This window comes from Onychomys torridus, chromosome 23 (assembly GCF_903995425.1).
Source record: "Onychomys torridus chromosome 23, mOncTor1.1, whole genome shotgun sequence".
NCBI classification, from domain to species: Eukaryota; Metazoa; Chordata; class Mammalia; order Rodentia; family Cricetidae; genus Onychomys; species Onychomys torridus.
In genome coordinates this window covers 44,316,325-44,337,647 of record NC_050465.1, presented here as the reverse complement: position 1 = coordinate 44,337,647, position 21,323 = coordinate 44,316,325, and positions in this window count along the sequence as shown.

The following is a 21,323-nucleotide window of genomic DNA, read 5'->3' as shown; positions in this document are numbered from 1 at the left end:
GACTGAGGGGCAAGGAGTAAGAGTGACTGTCCCCAAACTCAAATCTACGTGTTTGGACTTCAGAGGTCCTCCCACCCAGCACCACTCTGACATAGCCATTTTTTTTTTTTTCCTATGCCAGAGCCTTCTAATAGGTGGTACAAAATATTGATCCTTCAGTCACTGGGTGTCCAGGCAAGGTGAAGAATGGCTGAAACCACTTGATCTGTTCCAAAAAATGTGAGGTGTTTACCCTGAGGGTATCTGTCCTATCGTATTGTCATTGGTTCTAGGTGTCATGATACAAGAAAGTCTGGGAATTAAAGTCCTGTTCTTTGATCCAGTCTTGATATTGATGAAATCTGTTTGTACACTATTTATACTGTCTGGCCAGCTTAAGATGAAGTATCTACAGAGCAGTGATTTAGCCTCTCAGATCTACCTCTTTGTCTCATAAACACAGAGAAGGCCAGAGTGCACTCAGATACAGGCAAACCCATCATCTACCAGAAAGGCCTCCAAAGTTTACATCTGAGAGTAAATCAGTGGCTCCATGTGTACACAAAAGATAAGTGTACATCTGAGAGAAAGTCAGCGGCTCCATGTGTATACAAAAGACAGGAATTGGTCAGTGAGGTGGCTCAGCAGGAAAAAAAAAAAAACATTTGCCATACTGATGATCTGTGTCTGACTCCAGGAGCCTACTTTGGAAAGACAGAACCAACTCCTGCAAGCTGTCCTCTGACCTCCCCACACAAGCTGCAATGAGCCTACCTACATATACATCACACACACACACACACACACACACACACACACACACACACAGTTAAAATAACTTAAATAAATAAATAAATAAATAAAGGACAGCAGCATGTAACCCAATATGAGGGCTGGGAGTGGTGGTACCCATCTGACATCCCAACTATTCAGGAGGCTGAAGCAGGAGAATCCAGAGATCAAGGCCAGCTCAGACAACACAGCCAGCACAGTAAGACCCTGTCTCTACAAAAAAACCCTAAAAACAACAACAACAAAGACCAACCAAACAAACAAACAAAAATAAAGACGTTCTAAAGAAAGCATCAAGGCTTTGAGTCACAGAACCTGAAATGGTCAGTTCCTTTTCAAATGGCTCCGCCTGTCATTCAGGGAAGCTGGTTTTGTGCTGAGAAGGCCATGATCTGTTCCTTGAATGAGAACTACCTGTTCTGAGATGTCAGGGTTAAAGGAGTCGGCAATTATGAGCTTACGAGATAATGACATGTGTGTTTAGTGTGATTGGCAAATTATACCATAGAAAAAATTTTTTTAAGGTTCAGAGTGAACTATGTTCCCATATAAACTTACTGCCTCAGGAAAACTGTGGTTAAAATTATAAATTACCAGGAAACTTCAAATTTGCCCTGGGAGAGCCAAAATAGAAATACAAGAAGCATTGTTGAAATCATCCCAAATTGTAAGCAATGGTTATTCAATTAAAAATAAGTTAGTTACACTTTGTGTTGATATATTTTCCCGTAGCTAGAGGCTCAAAGGGAGTCCTAGTGATCCTGGTCTTCACTCTCATCTCCACAGTGCTCGGCACTGGCCTACTCAACAGCTAATCACGTTGTCAGTGAAACAGGGTCTCATCCTGTAGCCCTCAACAATGATCCTCTTGCTTCAGAGTCTGAGTGCTGGGAATTTAGTCCGAGCCACCATACTCAGTTCATAGCGGCTAATCTTTTCTTTGCCAGTCCCTGAAGAGACAGCCTTCTCTCATGTGAACCTACTTTAGTCTCCCTAAGCTTTCATGATCAGGAAGTCCCTTCTAATGTTACCACTGAACCTTCCTGCTATGGTTTAAATTTATTTATCTACCTATATCTATTTGTTGTGTACGTGTGTACGTGTGCACCCATGCATGATACAAGTGTATGTGGAGGTCAGAGGGCAGCTTTGTGGATCAGATTCCCTCCTTTCCCTTTTACCTGGGTGCCAGGGATCTAACACAGGTGTCAGGCTTACAAGACCTGTGAGTCATCTCACCAAGCCCCCTGCTGTGGTTGTTTAATTGTGATGTTTTGCTCTGTCCTAGGGAAATGGCAGGTGCAGTTAGCTTCTTCACAGGCATAGAGAGGATAACCAAGTCAACCCTGACCTCTTCCCTACAGAGACAGACAATCTTACACCATATATCTGGGGAGGAAGTGGTCTATAGGCCCATACCAGAATGCAGAGTCATCTCTTGTACCAGGCCTTTTCTTTTGGACTACCAACCAGCTCCCAAATCATGACATGGAGGCTTATTATTAGTTATGAATGCTTGGCCTTAGCTTAGGCTTGTTTCTTGCTAGCTCTTATAACTTAACCTGCTTCTCTTCATCTACATTTTGCCTAGGGAATTCTTGCCTTTTCTTTCTGTATATCTTAATTTCCTGCTGCCTCATGTCTCCCTGGCTTCTGACCCTGGGTGTCTCCCTTGTTCTCTTCTCTCCTCTTCTCTTCTCGAGCCTAGATTTCTCCTCCTATTTATTCTCTCTGTCTGCCAGCCCTGCCTAGCTATTGGCTGTTCAGCTCTTTATTAGACCAATCAGGTGCCTTAGGCAGACAAGGTGATACAAATGCAACACATCTTTCTTTTCATCATTAAACACATATTCTTACATGGTTAAATAATGCAGCATAACCAAATGTAACACACTTTTACACAGTTAAAGTAATATTCAGCAGCATAGACAAATGTAACTCGTCTTTACATAGTTAAAGTGATTTCCACAACTGTAGCTCAGTGGTAGAACACGTAAACCTATCTGGCCTTTGATCCTCAGTGCACACACATGCGTGCATGTACATACACACACAAACACACACACACACACACACACACACACACACACACACACACACACACGTGGTTGGGGGTAAGGTTAAGTGGAGCAAAATGGCTGACTCTAGCTGGACGAGAAGAGGGATTGAGACCAGGAGATAGCCTCCTATTGGTGGGCTACTTCCCACAGAGTTAAGGAATGCTGTGCTTCCTAACCTTGCCACCTGCCCTTTACACGAATGTCACCACAGCTTCGATGCACATGGAAGAAAAAGATGATTCCCAACAAGCTAATGCAAGACTTCAAACCACTAAGTGCAATTTTTGGGAGGCCAGTGTTCCAGGCTAAGCTCCTGTGCTCAACCCTGAAGACAGACCTCCACATCAGAACCATCACTCACACTGAAGTACGGTGCCACCAAGACGAAACTAAGCCATTTATTTCACCTTTGAGAAATCAGGATTAGGAGATAACAGCTAGATTTCCTAAGTGGAACCAGTTTCAACTGGCACGCTAACCAGGTTCCCTCTACCTTAATCCTACAGCTAACCTCAAGTAACCTGCTTGACAGAGCAGCCATTTCCTATTGTTCTGCCTGCCTGCCTGCCTTTCAAGGCAAGTAACTTTGAAATGACCAATCTGGTCACTGCTTTCAGCTGCTCCTTCCTCGGCCCTTTTCTGTCTGGAGAACCAGCCTCCTCTGCTCAGCTCCAAGCTCGTTCTGTTTTATGAAAGGAAGTGTTGCTCAATCCTAGACTAAGAAATAAAGCCAGTTATCTTGAAACCGAATTATTGTAATTTGGTCCTTTGGCAGGCCCTACCGATTCCTGTGCGGGAAAACCAATCAACCAATGTCCGTCAACATGGAGATTTCTTTTTTCCTGGCATGGGTAAACCCTTGACGCCAGTTTCTGTGGTATCAGAGGCACATTAGGGAATTCCCTCTCCAGATAGCTGGGCCCTGGGAGAGAAATGGGGAGGGGTGTTGTAGGAGAACAATCTTTCCAACATCTTCACGTGCTGGGAGCTGGGCAGTGGGGACTTGAGGGTGATAGAACTTGAAACTTGAGTTACCATTTGTAAACCATCTGCCTTTGGGCGCCTGGCCTATCACTACTGATGCGCCTCGTGTCTCTTCCTGAAAACATAAGAAGACACAAAGAGATGCCGTACTTGCAGCTGAATTGGGGGATAAAGCAGCAGGCTGTTCACCTTTACAAACCAGGAAGAGAAGGCAAGAGTTGGCCATTGCTGTTACTTTGATCTCTGCCACGTGGCCCTGGACCCAGGGTGCCAGCAGAGAGATGTAAACCTAATTAGTTTGCTGAGGACCCCAGTATGTCCGGTGTGTCTCAGGGGCTGTGTGTGGATGGTTCTGTTCATGCAGGATGTCATATAATATTACAACATCATTGATTCTGAATCCCTTACTGGGGACTCAATATTGGGCTGAGACCTGCCTGCCTTATCTCCAGCCTTCACATCAACCAGATAGTGCTATTATCTCCATTGTTATTATTATTATTATTTTATTATTATTTTTTTTATGAGGAAAGGATGCCAGAGAGGCCAAGTAAGTGTCCAAGATTACACAGCATTGACAGGCAGATCTAAGACTCTAACTGGAGCTGGCAGACCCAAGGGCCCAAGTTCTTGGTCTTTGCTCCCATATAAGCTCTTCACATATCGCACCCTGAAATCTTCATCATGAAGTCCTGCTTTAAACGGGAGACAACCAGATCCCCAGCACTTCCAACTCCATTTACAGAGACAGCTAGCAGACTGGGGTACGCAGGCTTTTCATTGGGAGGGCCTGTAGATCACAAATGAGAAGTGGCCCTTCTTGTGTGTGATGTTACCCCAAAGTACCTGGAACTCCTGGAACTCACTTTGTAGACCAGGCTGGCCTCAAACTCAGAGATCCACCTGCCTCTGCCTCTCAAGTGCTGGGATTAAAAGCGTTTGTCACTACGCCTGGTTTGCCACTACGCCTGGTTGAGAAGTCCTAATATTTCAGCAACACTAATTAGTGACTGGAGAAGCCAGTGGCAACTCATCTCCATGTCAAAAGGCCTCTGGTCCTTCCAGGCACCAGGCCACTCCCTCCCATGTCAATACTGTGTGTGCTTACACACTGCATGGCACCCAGCCAGCACAACTGTTGTGACACAGGCCTCTTCAAACTCAAAGAGCTTTTAATCAGCTTGTACAGGAGAAGAGGGTTGAGAAAGACCATAGGAAGGCATGCAAGCTGGGTGAGTGGGATGCAAGGGCCCTTCAGAGAGGATTAACCCCTTCAGCTCATCCCTCCCCACAAAGAGAAGGTAAGAGGGGAGTGGAGGCAGGACCGGAAGGAGACAAGTACTTTGGAGGCCCAGACATCTATTTTTAAACTCAACCTTGCCTTGATTTGATGTCACACATTCACTGAGCACTCAGCCATCCAGCAAGTGTGACTTCCTCCATCCCTGGGAAGTAGAGGGACAGGGGCTGCTGTTTTCCCCTTGAGGCCTCCAGAACCAGAAGGCCAACGTTATGGGTGTGCAGTTTCACACCCTAGGCGTCTACCGTAAGGGCACTGAGGGGCAGACAGGAAGGAAAACATCTCCTGATCTGCAGGGGATGCCTCCTGCTCCGTGGGAGGGTTGGGAACCAGCCAGGGTGGAGGCCAGAGCCAGGGGAGGGATGTGTGGCGGGCAGGAGCCAAGAACAGATGTGGGTGAGGTGGAAGAGGCCTAATGTGGTAAGAGCGGTGTCACGACTGTCTCTTCAGCAACCATGAGGTGCAGGTTCTGGGCAAGATGACTGTCTCTGCATTCTTATTTCAAGGTCAGTACAGATCCAAATTAAGAACCCACGCAGGCTCAGGCAAGGCTTTTGTGTTGTTTTGCCTCAGTATGAAGAAGATTCTTGGTCTTTAAATCATTATTTATGGTTAACTTTTTTTTTCCCTGAAGCTCCTCGGTCAAACACGAGATTAAAAATAACGTTCTGCCCATGTGATTTCCGACTCCTTTGACCTCTCAGCCTAGTGGGATGGATAGTGCTGGTCCCCTTAGCTAGCCGGGAGACAGGGTTGTGTGCGCTGGATGGATTGAAATGTTATCCCCCGGAAAAGGCAAAGTCAGAACTACAGCTCGGGTCTTTTGACTCCAAATTCAGGGTTCTGTACCTCCCTGCAGCGGTTAGCCACCAACCAAGACGGGGCTTTCAGAGGCAAAGCCCTGAGTTAAAGCACCTTCAAAATTCTTTCCGGTTCACTTTGTAGTCCAGGCTAGCCTCGAACTTGTGATCTTCCTGCCCCAACCCCTCCAGGGCTAGGATTATGGGTGTGTGTCACCACGCCTCGTTCTGTCTTCTCTTTTTAAAATAAAAATATGTGTTTGTGATATGTGTGTGTGATAGATATGTGTAATGTGTGTGTGAGATGTGTGATATGTATGTGTGATTTGTGTGTGATGTGTGTGATATGTGTGTGATATGTGTGTGTGTGTGATGTGTGTGATATGTGTGTGTGATATGTGTGTGTGATATGTGTGTGTGATGTGTGTGTGTGATGTGTGTGTGTGATGTGTGTGTGTGAGATGTGTGTGTGAGATGTGTGTGATGTGTGTGTGTGAGATGTGTGATATGATGTGTGATATATGTGTGTGATATGTGTGTGTGATGTGTGTGTGTATGTGTGATGAGTGTGATATGTGTGTGTATGTGTGTGATGTATGTGTGTGTGATGTGTGTGTATGTGATGTATGTATGTGTGATGTGTGTGTGTGTGATGTTATGTGCGGTGTGTGTGTGTGTGTGTGTGTGTGTGTGTATGTGTGTGATATGTGTGTACACTCTCATGCCATGGCACATATATGGAGTTCTATGAATAGGTTCTCACTTCCACCTTCATTGGGGGTCCCCAGTTTGTCAGGTCTTTATGGCCTGAGTCAGCTCTCTGGCCCCATCCTTTCCTCTTTCAAGTCAGAAATAAAAAATAAAAATTGAGACAAGGTCTCATTGTGTAGCCCTGGCTGGCCTAGAACTTGATATGTAGACCAGGTTGGCCTTGAACTCAGCGATCTGCCTGTTTCTCCTGTTTCTGCTGGGAATACCACCACACCTAAGCCAAAACTATTACAGTTCAATTCTCTTTCAAAGTCCTACCTCTTGCCCAGGCCTGCTTTTCTCTCTGGCTCTGGTTTCCTGCCACTCCTCTGCCTCAGATCGTTCATGAGGATCTGCTCTTCACCCCAGACGTAGCCTCTGGCACTCTGAAAATCCCAGTTCAGCCTGGAAGGACTTGCACATTTAGGGTAACCCAGGAGGAGGTCCCCCCCCCGCCAGCTTTCCGGGTTCTGTCCTTGCCCCCTCCACTCTTACTTAGGGGCCCTTGGTGTGTTTCTAGAAAAGGTTTGAGGCAGACACAGAGACAGCATAACTCAGTCCTGGCGTTTCTGTGAGGGAGAGCTTGGCGTTAGTTAGAAACCTCCTCATTGCCAGGGGACCTGCTCATCATCTTCTGCTCCCTCTTGCCAATAAAATGACCCATTTAGTACAGCTTTTTCTGATTAACAGGCGTCTTACTAAATGACTTCAGCTGTCCTTGCTGATTTATAGGGCTCAGGGTGTGCTGCTCAGCTGCGGTCCTCCTCATTTGTCCAAGGTTCCCAGTGAATCTGCCCTGGTGATAGGGCGGCAGGACACAGGTACCCTCCAAGGGGCATCTCCGGAGGGGTTTCTATTTTCTTTTTAAAATTCTAATTGTGGAAATGCCCCCCCCAAAAAAAAACCAAATTCAAAAATGATATGATAAAACCCTTTATAAGCCACAGTGTGGCACACATCGTTAATCCCAGCACTCGGGAGGCAGAGGCAGGTGGATCTCTGAGTTCGAGGCCAGCCTGGTCTACAGAGCGAGTTCCAGGATAGCCAGGGCTACACAGAGAAACCCTGTCTTGAAAAAACAAACAACAACAACTCCTTTATAAACTGTCCCCTGCCAATTGTGACTGAGACCCTTACCACGGCTTCCCGAACTGACATCCTACTGAGATTATGTGAAGCCTTCTTTTTATTTATTTATTTATTTATTTATTTATTTATTTATTTATTTTTTATTTGTGTGTGTGTGTGTGTGTGTGTGTGTGTGTGTGTGTGTGTGTGTGTTTGAGATAGGGTTGCTCTGTGTAGTTTTGATGCTTGTCCTGGATCTCTCTCTGTAGACCAGGCTGGCCTTGAACTCACAGAGATCCGCCTGCCTCTGCCTCCCAAGTGCTGGGATTAAAGGCATGTGCCACCACCACCCAGCATGAAGCCTTCATTTAATCCATGGATGTTTTACAATATGTTCTAGACAATGAAGACTGTCTGGGTTTTAACATAACTACACTCCTATTATTACATCTAAAAATATCAACAATAATTCCTGAATGTTATCTGATATTTCCACCCAGTGTTCAATATTTCCTGGTTGACTAATGAATGCCTTCTTGCATTTAATTAATTTAAGTCAAAATCCAACACTCACATGGTTCTGTAAACCTTCAATCGCCATGCTAAGGAGGCAGAGAGCAGGAACATGGGTTTGAGAACCACCTGGCTACATAGACTGGTCTAAACTACATAAACGATTCCAGTCATTTGCCAATTACATTTAATTAATATGATGACTTGTGTGGTTTTCTAAAAAAAAAAAAATACAAATTTCTCTTTTCTCCTTTTTCTTTCTCCCTTGCTTCCAGGGTCATCTTGATGGAGATGTTCCCAAAACACGAATTTACTGTGTCTTCAGCAATACAGAAATCCCCAAAAGACCTTATCAGCAGAAGGCACCCCGATATGGGAGGGGGTTATTCCCATGAGCATTGCTCTAGCCCATGTGCCTGTACCTGTTGGCCCTAAGGTCTCTGTAAGAAGGCCAAATCATCTTCTCCCAATACTGGTTGTAACATTGGGGTCCCAGAGCACGAAGTAGTTACCCCATGTGTTTACCATCAGGTGGTGGGATCTGCCCTCTACACTCTTTATTTCATAAGTGAGGAAATGGGTGGATAGTTGTTACTCCTCATCCTAGTGAGTGGGATTGGGTACCAGCGGTCTGAAGGCCACACCTGGTGCCTAACCTTGGCGGGCTCTTGCCTAGCCATGCAAGTTCTCACTTCCTGCCAGGGGCTTCCTGAAGCCTACAGATTTCTCTCAAGTGACTCTTCAAGGGAAGGATCAGTGGGAGATGCCTTTAGACCTGGGGAAAGATTGTGACTAGGAGGAAGCTGAGGAGAGAGGCCTCCAGGGACCTAGTGATCTTCTGCGGAGCCCCTTTGCCTGTGCTGGCCTTGCTACTATCCAGAGGGAAGGCAGGGAACAGGCCTCCCCCCTCTCCCTTGTTACAAGTCTACACAGACCTTGACATCATGTCAAGCCTGCACAAATACCATGTCCCTACATCCTCAGCTTCACAGCACACTGTGAGCTCTCCTACAAGCACACAATTGCACACACACACACACACACACACACACACACACACACACACACACACCCTTCCCTGTGTTGAATAAACTCAGACTCTAGACTCTACAGCAGTGGTTTTCAACATTCCTAGCGCTGCAACCCTTTAATACAATTCCTCATGTTGTGGTGACCCCAACTGGAAAATTAGTTTTGTTGCTACTTTATAACTGTGATTTTGCTGCTGTTGTGAATCACAATGTAAATATCTGTGTTTTATGATACTCTTAGGTGATGTGATCTCTGTGAAAGGGTTGAGTCCCCAAAGTAGTAGTGACCCACAGGTTGAGAATAATTGCTGTGGACTCTAACTGTAAGGGAAGGGAGGGAAGAGGAAGGAAGGCTATCTTGGTGGCAGCCACTACAGAAGGCTATTTGACTTCAAGTAGAAAGACTGTCCATCTGTCCATGTGACCATCCACCCATCCATCCATCCACCCAGTTTTGACAGGTTTCCTTTTTTCCTTTTCATATTTTCAAGACAAGGTTTCTCTGTGTAGCTTTGTGCCTTTCCTGGAACTCACTCTGGAGACCAGGCTGGCCTGGAACTCCCAAAGATCCACCTGCCTCTGCCTCCCAAGTGCTGGGATTAAAGTCATGCGCCATCATGCCCGGCTATTGACAGGTTTTCTGAAATCCTGGAAAAGAGAAAAGCTTTGGAGTGCCTGGTGAGGACCTGGGGTGTCTAGTGGGGGCTGCTGCTTTAGTGAGCAAAGCCAGCGTGGGTGAGGGGTAGGGAGGGTGCATCAGGGCAAGGAACGGGCTGGTTAAGTAGCACTAAATCCAGTTCTGCCTCAGAGAGACTCTCCTCTGGCCCTAAGTGACAGAAAACACCAACTGCTAGCAAGCCAATCCAATTTCCTTCCTCCGTGGCTGGAAGGGCCTTGCCCTTCTGCTCCAACTTCCTGCTGGGTCTCAGTCTGGCTAGCCCTCTTTACCCTTCCAGCAGAATTCATATCAAAGCCTCCGCCCCCCAGGGGTCATTAGGAGGCATTTCTTTCTGCATATTCTTGGAGGGCAGGAGGGAAGACAACTCGATTCGCAATGCAAATTGCTTGGCTGGAATTTCAACGCAGGTCATTAAAAATATATGATTGCCTTCAAAATAGCAGCGACAGCTTCTCCACTGTGCTGGGCCAGGTGCTGGTGTCCAAGGCCACTGACCGATGTAGGGTGGATGCATGGGAAAACGGTGCCAAGCCCTCTCTGCCTAGTGTGGCGGCATCTGGGCTCCAGATCGTGAAGCTGGTGGCCTGGCTCAGGCCAGTCTGGGACTTACCCTCATCTACCTTCTGTTGGTATGGGATGGAGGGTGAGTGTTTTTATCTCTGAGCCCATGGATGGGGATGAGCCATGGGCTGGACGTAAAACTGGCTGGCACAGAGTCGATGAGTAGCTTGCTGTGTAGACCAGGCATTCCCTACCATGCTTGCTACCATGGCTCAGTAACACGGCATCTTTCTTTATCCACTGCCCTTCCTCAATCTTGGATGCTGGAATCCATCTAGGCAAGGGAGAACTGCTTAGGTCTTTTGGTCATGGTAAGTCCCTCATGTGGTCTTTTCTTTCCCATGATGCTGCAGGGAAGAAACTCCAGAACTGTCCAGGCCTTGACCCTAAACTTGACTGATTCTGTAGAAGCCAGTGTGCTAGGAAGAGGAGCATGGCTTCTGTCTTAGACACTCTTCTGTTGCCGTGACAAAGCACTATGACCAAGGCAACTTATAAAAGAAAGCGTTTAATTTGGGGGGCTCACATTCCAGAATGTTAGTCCATGACCAGCACTGCAGGAAACATGGCAGCAGCCATTTGGAAATGGTTTGGGAGCTTGGATTTGATCCACCAGCATGAGGTGGGGGAGAGAGAGAGAGAGAGAAAGAGAGAGAATGAGCGGCATGCTCACTGGGAATGGCATGGCTTTTTTAAAACCTCAAAGACTGGGGCTGGGGATGACCTCAGTGGTAGAGTGCTTGCCTAGCAAGTGCAAGGCCCTGGGTTAGGTCCTCAGCTCCGGCAACAAAACAAAACAAACCCTCAAAGACTGCCCCCTGTGACATACCTTTTTGAGCAAAGCCACACCTCCTAATCCTTCCCAAACAGTTCCACCAACTGGGCACTAGCACTCAAATATATGAGCCTGTAGAGGTTATTCTCGTTCAAACCACCTCAGGCCTCATGGATGAAAGCAGCAATCAAAGCCAGTAGCAACAAGAAGGGATTCTAGAAAGGAAACTGCTCCTTCGTGAGTCTGAGGAGTGACCCTGGGATTCTCCTGGGAGGGTTCTTTAAGCCTAGGTCAGCAGAGTCCAGGATGCCGTTGCCTGAGCATCAGGGATGTGAGGCTCTGCTTCTATGATGAGCCCACAACAGTGGCAGAGCACAGATTGCCCTGTGCAACCGGAGGGTGGAAGACATTTTGAAGGGTTAACATTCGCTTTTTACTTCATTTTAATTTTGATTTTTGGTGTAATAAGGTTAAACCCAGACCTTATCCACATTAAAGCACTCCATCTCCCAGGCCTAGTTCAGATTTTAAAGGTGTATCTATGTGTGCTGGCTAGTTTTATGCCAACCTGACATAAGCTAAAGTCATCTGAGAGGCGGGAGCCTCAATTCAGAAAATGTCTTCATGAGATGGGGCTGTAGGCAAACCTGAGGCATTTAATCAATTAAGGATTGATGGTGTCATCCTTGGGCTGGTGGTCCTGGGTTCCATAAAAAAGTAGGCTGAGCAAGCCATGATGAGTAAACCAGTAAGCAGCACCCCTCCATGGCCTCTGTATCAGCTCCTGCCTCCAGGTTCCTGTCCTGTTTGAGTTCCTGTCCTGACTTCCTTCAATGATGGTGTGGAAGTATGAGCCAAATAAACCCTTTCTTTCAACTTGCTTTTTGGTCATGGTATTTCAGCACAGCATTGGAAGCTAGGATACTATGTACGGGGAAAAAAGTTTGGTAGTTCTTAAAAATGTCCAATATGGAACTTTTACGAGTCACTTACATGTCTATACCAAGAGTTAGAAACAAGGTCTCATGAAACGTGTCCATACATTCCCATAGCAGATAGTTCAATAGTCCCAAATTGAGAAACAGCATGCATGTCCATCAAAGGGTGAATGAAGATAGCATTCTCATACTCACCCATAAAATGGATACTGTTCAGCCACAAAATGAAATGAAAAACTAGAAGACAGATAAAATAAAGTTTGAAAGCATTATATGGCCTGAAAGGCCCATGACAAGGACCACACATTACATAATTCTGTTTAGAAGCAATGTCCAGAATAAGCAAAGCCCTCAGACAGAAAGATTAGTGATTGCCAAGGGTAAAAGTTGGGGGTGAAAGAGAGTCTCCTGGCAATGGGCAGCCCTTTCTTTGGGGGCAATAAATCCTAAAATGTGTTGCTCTGGTGCTACATATTGTACATGAACTGTATGAACACATTAAAAACCACTGAACTGGGGGCTGGGCATGTAACTCAGTTGGTAGAATGTTTGTCCAGCGTGTACAGAGTCCTGGGTTCACTTTCCAGCGTCACATAAACTGGCAAGGGGAGGTGGGGTGTGTATGTAATGCCAGCATATGGAAATGGAGATAGGAGCATCTGAAGTTCAAGATAATCTTTGGCTCCATAGCAAGTCTGAAGCCAGCTTGGGCTCATGACCCTTCTCGCAAAAACAAACGGACCCTTAAAAGCCCCATGAATCACATACTCTTAATCAGGCACACTCTATGGCATATGAGCTTTATCTTAAAAACAAACAACAACAAAACAGAAAGGAAAGAGATGGATAATGCAACAACCCCATGCTATTTTCTTTTCTAACACCTTGCTTAGCCTTGTCTCTTTTCCATGCATGGGTTCCCAGATCCTGACCACAGAGCCAGGGGCCCCTCACTCACTGGCCTGAGAGGAAAGCGGGTTTGGAGTAGGCAGAGGAGAACAGAATTGGGAAATCTACACATTCTCTTGACATCCAAGAGATGTGCATTCTGAAAATATAATGATCACGTTCACAAAAGGTTTCAACAAGTCCCTGGCTGACAGAGGCAGTCCTCACCTTTGAGGTGGATGTCGTGAGCTTGTCAACTTAAACAAATGATATCTTGTGCAACCAGAGATCAGAAGGAACAGTGAGACAGGATTCCAATCTTTAACAAATGCATTCATCACCAACTCCAGTCTCTCACACACGCATGTGTGCACACACATAACCCTACTTGCACTCAGTTTTGTTTGGACAGCTTCCTGAAGAGATGCAGGTGTCTCCTCCACAGAAGGGGCATGGAAGTTTAGGAAGCTGGGAAGAGAGGTCCTTTCTCACCATCTCCCTTAGCTGCTCCTCCAGTCCCTCTTTCTACCCTGTATTTCAGATCTTCAACTTTTTGTAGTTCTAGAACCTTCTGTACTATCCATGGAAAGATTTTTCTGCTTCTCTGTCCAGTGACCACTTGTTTATCTTCCAGAAGAAACTCTCCTAGCTTCATCTTTCCCCAGAGATATTTGTTCTCCGTCACCTTCTCCAGGCTGAGGAATAGCATGTGACTGTCCCTTGGGGAGTGAACAAGACCAGGCCACTTGGACTTTGAGCTCCCAGTGGGGGAACCAGAGTTTCCTTACTGGGTTCATAGGAGCACTCAAGTGACCATGGGAAGGAAGGAAAGAAAGAGAAACAGGAAGAAAAGAGCTTTTAAAAACATTTACTACTTCTCTGTGGTGGGTGGGTGTTGTACGTGTGTGTATGTGTGTGTGTGTGTGTGTGGTGTGTATATGTATGCTTGTGTGTTGTATGTATATGTGTGGGGTGTGTTTGTGTGTGGGGTGTTTGCTTGTGTGTTGTGTGTGTATGAGTGTGTATATATGTGTGTGGTGTGTGTGCGTGTGTGTGTTTATGTGTGAAGGGTCTCTCTGTACGTGTGTGTGTGTATGTGTGTGTAAATGTGAGTTGGGGGTGCAGGGGTTGATGTTCGGTGTTTTCCTGTATTGCCCTCCACATTATTTTTTGAGGCTGGGGTCTCTCTCTGAACCCAAAGCTCATTGATTCTGCTAGCCTGGCTGGACAGCAAGCTCCTAGGATTCACCTGTCATCCCCCAGCCCTGCTAGGGTTACAGTGAAGTATTGACAGCCTGGCTTTTCATGTGCAGGCTGGGGAACCAAACCCAAGTCTTCCTGCTTGTGCGGTAAGCACTTTCTCACTGAACCATCTCCCCATCCCCCCAGCCCCTTGGGTGCCATTTCTTACTTTTATACAATAACATTAAAAAAGAAATAAGAGGAATGGGTTACATGAGGCATCTTTTCTACTCTTCTGTTCTTGTTAGTGTGTAGGTTCGCTTGTTACTAAGCCAGGCAAGGAAAAGCTCATTCACATTACATGCTAAATAGATACAAAGAGATCAGAAGACACTGAAAAATATAGCTGTAGGCTAGACGTGGTGGTGCCTGCCTATCGTCCTAGTTACTGAGAGGTCTGAGGTTAGCCTTGGCAATATAGCAAGATTCTGATATATTTGCTATGGTAAAATACAATAACAAATCTTTACCATTTTTACCACTTTCAAGTCATTGCTTTTAAATACATTGACAATATATCTATCAATGGCTATCTTGTATAGGCAATATTCATTTCTTTCCTATAGAAAAGTCATTTTTCTCCACCTAGAATGAGTCCAGTTCTTACTGTTTCTAGAAAATGGGGTTTGATTGATCTACAGTCCAAGTCTAGATCCTGCTCAACACTGACTGTGCCAATGCACAAAGTCTGTGGACTTCAAAGGGTGCTGGAGATGTGGAGATACGGCAGATTGGACTGGTCCTCTATATTAGTGAGCATTCACTAAACCTCTATAATCATTAACCAGTTATCCTGGTGGATCAAGTCCCACAGGTGTAGATGAAAACTGTTTGACAAAGGGAGGATAAAAATTGACCTTCTGACTAGGTTATTCTACTCTTCTCAGAACTGGTCAATATAACACAGAAGCAAAACCTCTGCATGGCTCCCCGTTCCATCTCTGTCATGAGGCAGCTGTGTGACCTGGCTGCTGGGTCACTTGTTTCCTTGGCAGTTTTATGGCTGGTGTCAATCAGGGGCTCAAATAGGTATCAGATGTGCTACCACTGCTGCTCTCCCATCATCTCAGCAGACATTGCTAATCAATCCTAGTTCTTTTCCTAAGCCTCTCTAGAGCTGTATGATTGTAAAAAGTACCCACATCTGAGCTGATGGTCTTGTGAACCTTTACCCCATCCCCTGTCTGGATTATAAGGCCTTTACTATTTCTTCCAGGGCTAACACAACAATTTCAACTATTGTAGCCATTTATTTTGTTGTGGAAACCACTATCAGTAGACCTCATAAAACTGTGCTCTTCCATTCCAGGGATTTGAAAGAAGTCCTCTCCTTAAAACACTCCTATAAGACAGGAAAATAAGTATTATATTCCAATACTCCAGGGGGTGAGTCTGCCTGAAACAAAAGGTTTGGCCTAGTTACTCTAAGTGCCAATCAAGACTCAAAGCTGTGGCCACTGCTGTAACCACTTCCTGGTTCTTTCCTCAGGAGGAAGAGGCAAGTCTTTATATGTCAAAGGGAATTAATATGGTGTGAATTGGGAATGAAAATTAATAGGATCCCTGCACACTTCCATGAGAATATAAAATGGAGCCGTGGCTTGAAAAACAGACTGGCAGCCGGGCAGTGGTGGAGCATGCCTTTAATCCCAGCACTCAGGAGGCAGAGCCAGGTGGATCTCTGTGAGTTCGAGGCCAGCCTGGTCTCCAAAGTGAGATCCAGGAAAGGCGCAAAGCTCCACAGAGAAACCCTGTCTCGAAAAACCAAAAAAAGAAAAGAAAAACAGACTGGCAGCTCCTCCTCAAAATGTTAGACATAGGCATTTTTATACGATCAGGGAGCATTCTTAGGTATTTTATACCAAAGAGAAATGAAGGCATACTTGTACAGTGTTCCTAAGAGTCTTTTTCATACTAGCCCTGAAGCAGAAGGAACCTGGAAATTCAACAGTTGATCAACAGATAAAGATTGTAGCCAGGTGTGATGCATATGCCTGTAATCTTAGCACTGGGAGGCTAAGGCAAGGGGATGGTCAACTCCAGACCAGTGGGGGCTACATAGCAGTACCCTGTCTCACAAATAAAAAAAAAAATAGGTGCATCTACAGGATAGAATAATATTCAGAAAGGGATAAAGTATTGTACTTCTACAACATGGATCGCCTTTGAGAATGCACTAAATGAAGGACTCCAGATGCAAAAGACCACACATTGTGATAGTTCATGACTATAAAATGTCCAGCCAAATCTGTGAAGACAGAAAGTAGAGTAGTGTGGATAGATCAGACTAAAATGGATAGAAGAGGGGTCGTTGATATAAATATTCTGAAATATGTGAGGTAAACTGCTGGGATGATTGATTGATTGATAAAGAAAATGCTGATTGGTCAGTAGCCAGGCAAGAAGTATAGGCGGGACAAAGAGGGAGAATTCAGGAAAGTGGAAGGTTGAGGCAGGGAGACACTGCCAGCCACTGTGATGAGAAGCAACATGTTAAGATACCGGTAAGCCACAGGCTAGGTGGCAATTTATAGATTAGTAGACATGGGTTAATTTAAGATATAAGAACAGCTGGCAAGAAGCCTGAGCCATTAGGCCATACAGTTCATAAGTAATATAGTCTCTGTGTGTTTACTTAGGTCTGAGGGCTGTAGGAGCTGGGCAGGAACAGGATAACTTCAGCCACAGTAAACCAGAACAACTATGTGCATTTGTGTGTGTAGTATTGGAATTGAACCTAGAGCTATGTGTATACTGGATAAGTACTCTACCACCAAGCTAACTACATCCCACTCCTCAGATGTTATTTAAAAAAAAAAAAATTTCAATCTGAGATTAGTTGATTATCTGCAGACATGGGGACTATTTAAGTATCTGTACATCTAAATATGAATACATAGCCTTTGCATGATTTTAGATTGTTGTATTTTTTTAAAGCTTATACTTATTAATATTGAAATAAAATCATGTAAAACAGCAACATTCCAACTCTTTTCCCAGCAGATTTAGAGGGCCTCTTTTTCTTCTACTTCTTCTTCTTCTTCTTCTTCTTCTTCTTCTTCTTCTTCTTCTTCTTCTTCGATAGAGTCTGATATGCAGCTCAGCACAGCTCGGGCTGCTCTGGAACTCACAGTCCTCTGGCCTCAGCCTCTTGAGTGGTAGCATCACATGCTACTTCTTGTTGGGTCTTACGTCTGTGTTACTGTTCCTTTCTCACTGTAACCCCTGGTTGGAGGACCAGCCATGGAACTGAGCCCAGATCCCAGTAAGCACAGCTCAGTGTCTCTCAGGTAAGGCTGGAGATAATTAATATTCAAGGAGTTCAAGGGAGAGCCCCAAGCTGCTCAGCCAATCAGTGCCCGACCTTCCCAGCTAGTCTCTTGATAATGTCCTCAGCAGAGGAGGTGACCAGAAACACCTGGAGGATTGCTATGAGAAACCAAAGGGCAGCTCCAAGTTGCGCACAGCTGACTTGATGCCTATGTCTACTAGGAGTGAATAGAAACCACCCCTTGCCCCTTTTGAGAACATTAGAACATACTAGAATAAGTGTTCTAGCAGAGCACCATTGCCTCCTTCTGTTCCTGGGCCTGAAGCCTCGCACACAGCAGGCTGGCGAACCAGCCTTCTGTGTATACACAGAATAAGTGATGGCCCCATAAAACATGGATTTCTTTAATCTACTGAGGGAGCCCCACCGACAAGACACCATGAGGGCACAGCTGTGTTTACTCCAGGTCACCCAGCGTTCTTTATAATAAATGCTTTTGCTTTTGCACTTTGGATATGAAGTATGTTCCCCCCAGAACCAGACGCCGTTAATGGGCCCACACGGCTACGAACACACCAGCCGGTCCAAGATTTTATAGCATCCATCACAGGACACCAGGATCCTTATTAAAGAGGAGAACTTTTACAGCATTTCCCAGAGCACCGTGTTTTTTTGGAGTCAGCCCACAGGGAGAAGGCTATGGTAAAAGATATTGCACTGTAGGCAGTTAGCTGGGGTTTGAGGACATGACTACAAGAGAAAAGTCATCAAATGGTATTTATTACGTGCTGTCCCGGGTTGACACAGGGCTAGGAGCCATCTGAGGAAAGTTAGAACACTTGACACTTTCCCCCTTAGGAGCTTCTATTTGGAAAGAGAATACTGAGGCATAAGGAAAAAATATGACTCACTTCTCCATGCGCAATATGAAGTAAAAATGTAATTAACGTTGATTTACAGTATGCAGTGTAAGCCCTGATCTTCTCAAACACCTCCCCACCCCCACCCCCACCCACGGCCACCAGAAATTCTCTTTCACTTCAACCCTTGTGTAACATCTTATCAACTCGTCTGGGGCCCCTTTTCCTATTTAGGAAGTTGAGTTTACCAAATATAATCTTATCTCTCTTTCGGGGCTGCAAATCTCGCCGCGTCCAACTGATGTTTGAAGCTGGCCCATGTGCTTGCTCAGTGGTGAACTGCAGAGTCAACGGGGCTGGCTTTGATGTTGAAACCTGCCCCTGCCTCTTCACTAGCTGGGTGGCCCAGGACAAACTGCCCCACCAGTCGGAGCTTCGTTAGAGCCCTAGTGAACTCATCTGTGAAATGGAACTAGCAGCAGTTGCTCTCCTGGGACTGGGACTGGGGAGTGTAAGGTCCTTAGCGTAGTGTGTGCTCTGCAGCAATCAAGGAGCAGATGACCGCTGTTATCTTCATATCTAGACAGAAGGGGAGCACAGCATAACATGCCACGACATATCCTAGAAAAATCAATGGCTTGCAGCAAATGCTTTAGTTCTCATGCATCTCCCCTGCTCACGGCTGACCCATCCATCCCCCTGCAGCTGGGCATACCAAGTGCTGATAGCTCACAGCTGTGCTACCCCTAAGCGCTGCTCTCAGCCACCAGGACTGGCCTCATTGGAGGTTATGCCCTCCCCAAACTGGACAAGGAGGGCAACCCTTTTTCTTGCTTTGGGGCAGCTAGGAGGAAACTATGCCAGCTCCAGAGTTGCCTGTAAGCCAGCTCCAACCTCGGAGGACACTGCTCTGCGGGCTGATGTCCCCCTCTGTTGGGTTCAACATTCCTTACCAGACATCTCTTTCCAGTAAGCCTGTGGCCTCAGCTTGCTGGGTCAGAGTCTAGTTTAGAATCCAATTTAAGCTGATACTTAAAAATAAATTGCCGATTTAAGCTTTCCTTGACATTTGATCATTTCTCCATCCAGTGATCAGCATAAAAACTGTCAGTGAGGGGCTGGAGAGATGGTTCAGTGGGTAAGAGGATGTACTGCTTTTCTAGAAGATCCAGATTCAGTTCCCAGCATCCATGTCAAGCAGCTCACAACCACCTACCTGTAACTGCAACTCGAGGTGATCCAATAACCAATTTCTGGCCTTTGGGCCACCTCCACACAGGTGGCTTATACTCATCCAGACTCATAAGTAAAAATAAAATACTTTAACGATGCTGGTGGATATCCTTTTCTGGTTGTTTAGAACCATTACTAATTTCTGCTTGCGGCGATAGCAATTTACCATAAATTTAATGGATCAAAACTATATATATATATATTTACCATATCATCATTCTGAAGTATGATAGTAGGCCTCTTCCTTGTGTTCTGAGGGTTGGAGGGGAACCTGTTTCCTTACCCTCTCCGGCATCTAATGTACCCCACATCCCCGGACTCTTGGCCACCCTCCTCCATCCTCACAGCCGGCAATAGCAGGACCCATTTTTCCTGATGCCTGCCTCGTCCACTCCCTGTGCACACTTCAAAGGACGGTGATAACAGACCCTCGTGGGTAGCCCATAACTCTCCCTTCTTTTCATGTCAGCTGATTCGCAATCATAATTCTGTCTGCAACCTTCTTAAAAATGGGTTGGTTTTTATTTTTGTGCACTGATGTTTTGCTTGCACGTGTGTGGGTGTTGGATCCCCTGGAACTGGAGTTACAGACAGTTGTGAGCTGCCGTGTGGGTGCTGGGAATTGAACCTGGGTCCTCTGGAAGAGCAGCCAGTGCTCTTAACTGCTGACCTATCTCTCCAGCCCCCTCTGTCTGCTCCTGGCCAGATAATGTAACTTAGCCACAGGTGTCTAGGGTGAGGATGTGGGCACCTTTGGGGCCCATTACCTTTCACACTAAGGGGAATCTAAATATTTAATCAATAAATCACAAAACCAATTGACAACAGCCAAGGAAACAAAAGTGACAGGAAGTGAAGGAAACGCAAAAAGCAGGAGCATGCTCTGGGTAAATGATCAAGGAGGCCCTTATAGAGGGCCTAAACCCAGGGAAAATGTCAATAGGCTAGGCCAGTCAACACTCGCCTAACTCATTGGGTGTTAAAAGCTGAGATTTTGAAATAGTGGTTACCTGTGTCTGACATTTAACTGATGAACATGGGGCTGGAGATGTGTCTCTGTGGGTAGAATGCTCGCCTAGCATGCAGGAAATCCTGGGTTTGAAACCTAGAACTTTATAAATCTCAATCACGTGTAGTAGCACACACTTGAAATCCCAGCACTCAGGAGATAGAGGCAAGAGGACCAGGAGATCAAGGCCAGTGTTGGCTACAGTTCTAGGCCAGCCTGGGATCCATGAACCATTGTCTCAAAAATAGATGGCAGATAGATGGATGTCTGGCCACATTAGAAATACATGGAAAAGCTGGCAACTTTTGTAAGAAGAAGTTGTCCAGCATCGTCTGGGCTAGGATGTCACACCAGGTTTCTGGCAAATGAGAGTCATTTTATCAAGCTCAGAGTAGGTGCATGAAGGAGAGATGGATGACTTCTTACACAAAATGTTGCAACTAATGCTTAATACTTATCTCTCAGAGCCCCAAAGAACTTTCATTTCCGGCTCGGGTTCAGTCTCGGGGAACAGAGATGGGACAGTGTATATGCATGGAAGGATCTCTGTTCAGGTGGATCCCGTCCCTCAGGGGAGCTTCTTGCTCACG